Below are 8,861 nucleotides of genomic sequence, written 5' to 3' on the forward strand. Positions count from 1 at the left end.
GAAGTCACTCCATGGGTGTTGGGGGGAGTGGTAGATTAGGGCGAGAGTCAAGTGTTTTCTTTGGGCTTCTGTAGCAAGGCTTGTACCACCCCAGGTTCTAACTATAAACGGCACCGTTAGGACACTCTTCAGCCTCTTGTACCCCCCTCCACCCCCCATCAACTTTAGTGGTTCTCCTGGGGCCGTATGCTAATTGGGAGGATTGGAAGTATGCAGCCATGGTTTGGATGGATTTGTCCCCTCCATGCTCACACGGTGGAAGCCTGCTCCTCAGGGTGGTCATGTTCAAAAAGGAGCAAAAGTCCTTATCAAGAACCCAACTAAGTGTTCATAAAAGGGTTGCATCAAATAGAAGATTGGCCCTCCCCTGTCTTCCTCTCTGGCTTCTAGTCTCTCCATGAGGCCTCTTTCTTGACCGTGTTCACACCGTGAGAAAGTCCATGGTGCCCGATCTCTAGACAAGCCTCTTCTCTTAGACAGTGCCTAGCTTCAGCTACTTTGCTCTACCAGTGGAAAGTAGACTTTTAACCCAGTCCATTCCTTCGCTTTATCCTTTCTATCTCAGAGCAAGAGCGAGCCCGACCTTCCCCCTCAAGGAGGCTTCTGAAGGCGAAACTACAGACCTGTCATGCAGACTTTGCTGACACCAGCTTGTAGGTAACTTAGGAAGAATATACGATTTCCCCGTGTTTGCATTTCGGCACCTGGCAGCATGCCCAGCAAGCCACAGCCTCACAGTTGGCAAGAGAATGAATGAATGCACGGGGGGGGGGGGGGGGGGACAACCTCGCTGGTTATTCCTGTCCTTGCCTTTGCAACGGCTAATTATAGAACCTCAAAAAAAAAAAAAAAAAAAAAATGCAACAAGGAAACTTGGAAGAACTTTTCCTTCCCAGTGCCCCAGCCTTCTCTTAGCTGTTATTTCTTCTCTCGTTTTCTGGAGGGTGTGGAAGAGACCTATGTGGCAGTCTCCTGTAGGTACTTTATCCACCAAAAAGTGGCTTTCTCTCTCTCTCTCTCTCTCTCTCTCTCTCTCTCTCTCTCTCTCTCTCTCTCTCTCTCTCTCTCTCTGTGAATGGCTAGTGTGGGCTCCATGCTTCTCACCCTCTGTATGCCTGCTTGAGGCTGGCAGGCAGCTGGTAGCCTTCACATCCCCTATTGCTTTTTTCCTTTTAAAGTAACTTTGTTGTTGTCAGCAAGGATGGCCAGGCTCATTAGGGCATTTTTGTACAGACAACTCAACGTGCCTTGCTCACATTTGTCTGACGCCCCGGCCGGCCTAGTGTTCCCTTCTCAAGCCAAGTATCTTTCTCTTCTCCCTGGCCCCGCACTCCTCTGTTCTCCCCACCCCTCACCCCCATCCCCCTTCTTCTCACTGAGGCTCATTCCGATGCTATACTGACTGGCACCTAATTCACATCAGGCTTCCTGTGGGAAGCTTGAACATGAAGGCTGTTAGCAAGGTCACTCCTCCACTCTGTCTCCCTGGGTGACCTGCTCTTCCCTGCCTGTGCCTGCCAGCTCCAGTGAGCTTCAGCTCCAGATTTAGGCCTCTTTAAGCATTTTGTACTGCTTTTTTTATTAATTAATTATTTTTTGAGATCAAATTTCATGTTCTTTAGCACACTGGCCTCAACTCCCTGGGCTAGGGTTCCTTCTGCATCTGCTTCCCCTGTAGCTAGGAGGTAGGGTTACAGACATACCACGCAGCACTCGAGTTTGAAAGTTATCTATCTATCTATCTATCTATCTGTCATCTATCATCTATTTTCTGTCTACTTATTGCTTTGAGACAGAGTCTAGTTATGTAGCTCTGGCTGTCCTAGACCAGGGCAGCCTTAAACTCACAGAGACCCACCTGTTTGTGCCTCCAAAATAAAGGTATGTGCTACCACACCTGACTTTAACGTATTTTTAAAGGGTCATCAGTTGAGTTAGTTCCAGATACAGCAGTACCGTTTTCTCCACGAGCTCTCTCCAGCTTACTACAGCATCTGAACAGTGTAACGAAGGAATGGCTGAAGCAGGACCACGATCCCATCAGGAGCACATCAGTAACTTGCCCCAGTGCAAATGTCTGGGACACACAGCCAGATGTACTTATGAAAACTGCACTCATGGAACTCCGAATTTTGCTGTGGCTCTGGCCAGGTGCAGCAAGATGGCCCCAGGGTAGACTACAAAACAGGAGAGCTGTGCAGCCTGCTGGAGGAAGTGCTGCCCAGGAGGGAAAAACGGGAATTGGCAGATTGGTGGAACCCTGGGGATAAACAGAAATGCTCTATGATGTGGAGATTCAGCCGTGACCATAGGTCTCACACAGGCACGAACAGAGATGGAAGACTAGAAGAGGCGTTGTGGGAACTCTGCTCTTGATCTCCCTCTCTACCTGAGTCATCCCTGGAGGGGCCACAGAGGCAGTCAGCTGGAGAGGACAGGGCAATGGAGATCGGCTAGTTACAGAAAAAGACTGGTCATTTACAGGCCTCCTCACACGCCATACCTCCTAGCTCTGATGGTTAATGTAGAGTGTCAGATCTGACAAGATCTAGAATTACAGGGTGTGATGCTTTGAATGAAAATGGCCCCCTTAGATATATGAGGAGTGACATTCTTGGAGGTGTTGGCTTCTTGGAGGAAATGTGTCACTGAGGGTGGGCTTTGAGGTCTCAGCTGCTCCAGCCCAGCACAACATCTCTTTCTCTCTTCCTACTGCTTGAGGATCCAAGTGTAGAACTCTTGGCTACCTCTCCAGCAGCGTGTCTGCCTGCATTCCACCATGCTCTCCACCTTGATAATAAACCTCTGATAATAATGGACTAAACCTCTGAAATATAAGCCAGCCCCAATTAAATGCTTTCTTTCATAAGAGTTGCTGTGGTCATGGTGTCTCTTCTCAGCAATAAAACCCTAAGACGCTAGGTGACAAACCTCTGGACAAGCATAGGAGGGACTTTCTGGATGAGGTTAACTGAGAAGAGAACCCTAACTGTGGATAACATCATTCAAGGCTGGGATTCCAGGCTGAATAACAAAAAGAGAAAACATCAGCACTCTCTGCTGCCAGACTGTAGATACCATGCGACCAGCTGCCTCCAGCTCCTGCTGGCAGGACTCCCCCACCTCAGTGGGCTGCGCCCCCCAACTGTGAGCCAGAATAGATTCTTTATTCTGCTTTTGTTGGGTATTTTGTCACAGTAAAGAAAGCAACAGCACACCAGTCTATCAGGGTTTCAACAGGAGGAATGTGAATGGGGTAAGACATATTAGGCTAGACTGGACCGTTCGTTGGTTGTTGGTTTTTTGTTGTTGTTGTTGTTGTTGTTGTTTTTCAAGGCAGGGTTCCTGTGTAGCTCTGGCTGTCCTAGAACTTGCTTTTAGACCAGGCTGGCCTCAAACTCAGAGATCCTCCTGCCTCTGTCTCTGCCTCCAGAGTGGTGGAACTAAAGGTGTGTGCCACCATCGCCCTGCTTAAGATTTATTTTCATGTGCATGTGTGCAATGTAGATGCCATGTCTGTGTGGTATTTAAGGAGGCCAGCAAAGGGCGTCAGATCCCTTGGAGCTGGACTTTCAGGTTGTTGTGAGCCATCGGATGTGGGAGCTGGGGACTGAACAAGGGCTCTTAACCTTGGTGACATCTCTCTAGCACTTGATAGAGTTTTCTTTTCTTTTTTTTTTTAATTTTAAAGATTTGTTTATTTTATTCATATGAGTACATTGTAGTGTCTTCAGACACACCAGAAGAGGGCATCAGCTCCCATTACAGACGGCTGTGAGACATCATGTGGTTGCTGGGAATTGAACTCAGAACCACTGAGCCATCTCTCCAGCCCTTGATAGAATTTTCTTCAAGGCAGTTATGTATATATAGGAGGGAAAAGCTCTGTACTCAAAACACCCAGTTGAACTCCAGCCTGGGAGTTCACAAGTGCATGGTCCAAAGACTCCCAGTCCTGGAAGAAAACTTGGATGGAGTCAAGAACCTGGATGTAGAAGTGTCTTGTGCATTTGGAGACAGACAGACAGATAAACACACAAACCCATGCATACAAACACACACCACACCACACACACCTAAACCTTTTTTGTGTCTTCAGTCTTAAAGACAGAATGAATATATCCTTTTAAAATAAGAAAGATCCGAGTTCATGCCATAGGGCTATCTCCCAAGGTTCTCCTGAAACCCCCACCTGGAGCCACGTGTTAGATCTTCCCTAAGGCTTTCCTTGCTGCCTCCTTCCTTCATAGTTTCCCATCCTAAGAGTCTGAAGCCCAAGACATGGCCTGTGTAGTATTGGCTTTGTTTCCATGTTGAATCTTATGAATTCTGGGGTTGAGAAAGGCCTGGCCTCTTCACTAGTCTCAGGCTTGAGATCCTCCTGCCTCAGCCTTTACTCCCATGTCAGCAGGCATGCAACACTACATCTGGGGATATTTTATGAAGAGACTTCTCCAGAATAGATGAGTTTCAAATAAGCAGAGTTCAGAGAAGACTCGGGCATCCTATAGAAATGCGTGTAGAAGTGGTCCTCAACCTTCGCAATGCTGTGACTCTTTTTTTCTTTAAAGATTTATTTGTTTATTATATATGAGTACACTGTAGCTGTCTTCAGACACACCAGAAGAGGGCATCAGATCCCATTACAGATGGTTTTGAGCCACAATGTGGTTGCCGGGATTTGAAATCAGGATCTCTGGAAGAGCAGTTGGTGCTTTTAACCACTGAGCCATCTCTCCAGCCCTGCTATGACTCTTTAATACAGTTCTTCATGTTGTGGTGACCCCCCCACCCCCACAATCATAAAATGACTTTTCCTTTTCTGAGGAGAAGGGAAGGAGGGGAAGGGGCAGTAGAGGGAGGAGAGGAGGGAGGGAAAGCTTCGATAGGGATGTAAAGTAAATAAATAACTTAATAAAAATATTTTCATTGCTGTAACAAAACTGTAATTTTGTTACTGTTATGAATCGAAGTGTAAATATCTGTCTTTGGCAACCCTTGTAAACAGGTCATTCAAGCCAAAGGAGTCCCAAACCACATGTTGAGAAGCATTGCTGTATATCAAAAAGCAATTTTCTGTTCTGACTTAATTCAGAATTAAGTTGTTGCTGACTGCAACTGCGAGTCTTAGACAGATTATATGAAAATGATGCCTGAGGGCTTGGCTGGAGGAATAATAGCAGGACATTTGGAGAAGAAAACCAGAATATCAAGAGAGACTGGCTTGTGAGCCCCACCCCCTATATCCCCTCACCTGTAATCAGAGGTAGCCTGGAGCATAGCAGAGCTTACAGGGGAGAGCCAGAAGAGCTTCAAGAAGTTCTCTCTTTCTAGTTGATAAGACAAACATAAAGGTCAGAGAGCATGGGAGAGTGTCCTTCAGTTACTCCCCCATCCCACTGAAATGATGACAGCCACCAGACAGGTGTAAAGCTCACTCTCAGGGTAGGGGGTCCTTCCTTCTCTCTGACCACAGCACAGAGAAGCCATGTAACATCTCTTCTGAGTCTTCCTTTTTATTTCTTAGCTTTAGAGGCAAGAGGAAGTCAGAAATGTGTCAGAGCGAGGGAACTGAAGTTCAGGCTTTCTAGCCTGAAGGCCAAGAAAGAGCTGGAGAGACAGGTCTGCAGTTCAGAACGCAGAGAACCGAGGTTCAGTTCCCAGAACCCACATGGCAGCTCACAACCATCTGTAACTCCACTTCCAGGGGATCCAAGATAGCCTGTTCTACCCTTCTCAAGCACTGTGTATACCTGGTGCACATACATACACACACTCAAAATAAAATACATTCAAAAGAAGAAGTGTGGGGCATGGCGGGGCAGGCTTTTAATGCCGGCACTTGAGAGGCAGAGGCAGGCAGATCTCTGTGAGTTCAAAGCCAGCCTGAACTACACAGACAGATTCTGTCTTGTGGGGGCTGGGGGTGGAGGGAAGAATGAAAGAAAAAAAAGAAGAAAAGAAGAGAAGAGAAAAGAAAAGGAGAACTGTGTTAATCTTAACAACTCTCAGGAACAAATGCCATCAAAGGACAACAACTTCAAGATGGCCAGTCAGCTTGGACTGTAAGATGAAAATATCAAAGCCACTGTTGCAACAAGGCATTGGTAACAACTAAACAACAGTGGTCTGGATAAACAAACAGAATGGTCTTGGAACAACTAGAAAGAAAAGGTCTAAGCAGAGAGACTCTCTGTCTCTCTCTGTCTCTGTCTCTGTCTGTCTCTGTCTGTCTCTGTCTGTCTCTCTGCCTCTCTCTCTCTCTCTCTCTCTCTCTCTCTCTCTCTCTCTCTCTCTCTCTGTGTGTGTGTGTGAAGGTCAGGAAATTTGAAGAGAAATTAGGTAATTTGAGCAATAAAGGAAAAAATGATTGTAAGGACTGAGCAGCACCACTGGGAACGGTGGAGCGATGAGAAAAATCTAAAATTTGAATCATCTTCAAACCAGAGGAGGAAAAAGAGTGGTTACAACACATTTGAAAATAATGGCTAGACACGTCTGCAATTTACTAAAGACATAGAAGTACTGGTTCAGCAAACTGGGTCCTAAAGATGAACTCTAAAACTTCACACTATGAAATGTAAATGATCCGAACACACCAGCGAAAAGACAGTCATGCTGAGAACGGGTTGTGTTTCTAAAGCAAGATATGACTATGTTTTCCACGAGAGATCTCATTGTACATATAATTACAGAGAGTGAAAGGTCAGGAAAGGTGTGCCGTGCAACCACTAATCAAAGCTGGATCTGAAGAATTAGTGTTAAACAAAACGCTGGCCTTGGTGCAGACCTGTAATTCCAGCGCTCCATGATTCTAAGTTTTAGGGTGTGTGTGTTATACCTAATAATTTCCCTTACTCTGAGGACTACTTGGCCTGCCTACTGGCTGCCACCTCCTCCTGATTCCTTCTCCTCCTCTTGTACAACATTTGACAATGTCTTGTTATCTACTGTGTGTATGTTTACGGGTCTCACACAGATACATGGATATAGATACACCTCTTAAGTGTTCATACACAAGGCAGCAGCTTTAAAATAATTTTTTAAAATGGACACAACTGAAAGAGAGAATAAATCCAGCAACATTTGGAGATTTTAACGCTCACTACCCAGGCACTGATAAAACAAATGAATGAAATGTTGGGTGAACATTTAGAACCAAACACTGAACAGTTAATGACTTAAAAGCCTAGGGTGTTCTTCAAAGCGCTGGGCAAGAATGACTTCACTGATAATGCCTGTGGGGCTATTAGATTCTAGAAGCTTCTAAGAGGGTTGATGTACCTCTTCCAGGAGTATCTTGAATTTTGAGACTACAGGGGAACTTGACCAGAACATATGGTCTTCTATCCCCAAAAGTCCCCAGCCCTTCCGTTATTCTGATTAAAGGACAATCTGCCCAGAGAGGACTGTCTACTTTCTTTTATTTTCCCTTCCCCTCCATCAATCCCAACCTAACAAACACTACCAGGCAACAGCTGGATTTGACACACAATACATAAAGATATTCCCAGAACCATAAGGACTGTCTACTTTCTTTTATTTCCCCTTCCCCTCCATCAATCCCAACCTAACAAACACTACCAGGCAACCGCTGGATTTAACACACAATGCATAAAGATATTCCCAGAACCATCTGACAACGGTAAAAAAATAATAATAATTTAAATCTTATAGAGATTCATCTCTGTCCTCATTGAAATCGAACTACCAACAAACAATGGAAGTACAAGTGGGGGAAGAAAATTCAAAATAGTAATAAATTAAATAAAACAGTTTTAGACAATTGTATCAAAGAATGCCCTTCTGGTCTGTATGAGACCCGGTTTTGAAACAATAGTATCAAAAAGAAACTCTCAGGAGCAAATTGAAACTATTTTAAATCGAAGGAAAAGTGAAAATACTAAGCATTGAAATGTGTGAGGTGGGGCTGGTAGGATGGCTCAGTGGGGAGAAGCACTTGTCCTTCTTTAAACTTAATGTCTGGAAACACAGTCACAATTAGAGGTACTGGGGATCTGGGCACGCAGTTCTGCCCATACTCTATCTCCAGCACTTAGGATACTACCTGGGAAGTAGAGAGACCCCATAACTGTTTGTTGAGTGAATGAGCGACGGTTAGAAGGTGGCAACACACAGAGGCTCCAGTCTCCGTAATGTCTACTCTCTGTGGCAGTGCTAACATGGGCATCCACCTGCCTCAGTCTGTGAGCCTGAGTTTGTGGCAGTGGAGGATAATTATCAGGAGGGCTGTTGTTGAGAGAGTTGAGCCTGTGGCTCCCACGCAGCGACTGGTTCTTTGGCGTTATCTGATTGGCAGGTGTGTAGTTTTGTTAGAAGCAAGACCAGAAGATGATGCCCCAGGCAGGTTCCCACGAAGCCAGACATGGCCTCAGAGTCCCCAGGATTAATGCTTTTCCCCAACCATAGACACGACTCAAACTGAGGAGCCCTCAGAACCCACCAAGGAGAGACAAGGGGAGACAAGGGGTGTCAGACGTTGTCACCAGCAGCATGGAGCACTGCTGAGATGGTTGGAAGTTAGGAAAACCCCCTCAGGACCACATTACACATGGATAACCTGAACGAGACCAGGATAGATCCGGTCAAACACGAAGAGGAAATCGGTCCATCCCCAATACTTTAACTACTCAGTGAAGATCCATTATGCAGCCCCCTTTTTGTACATGATGTAAAAGAATAAGAGAAAATTAACCAGTTTAAAATAACTGAAAATTATTTTAAAATCTTGTTTCAAGCACATAAATTAGGCAATTAAAGAAATATTATTATAGGCTTTTAAAAGAGTGCAATTTGAGCTATTTTTTTTTTCTTTTCCTTTTAAATTTCTGGCTCACAAA

Source organism: Micromys minutus, assembly GCF_963924665.1.
Source record: "Micromys minutus genome assembly, chromosome: 8".
In the NCBI taxonomy this organism is placed as follows: Eukaryota; Metazoa; Chordata; class Mammalia; order Rodentia; family Muridae; genus Micromys; species Micromys minutus.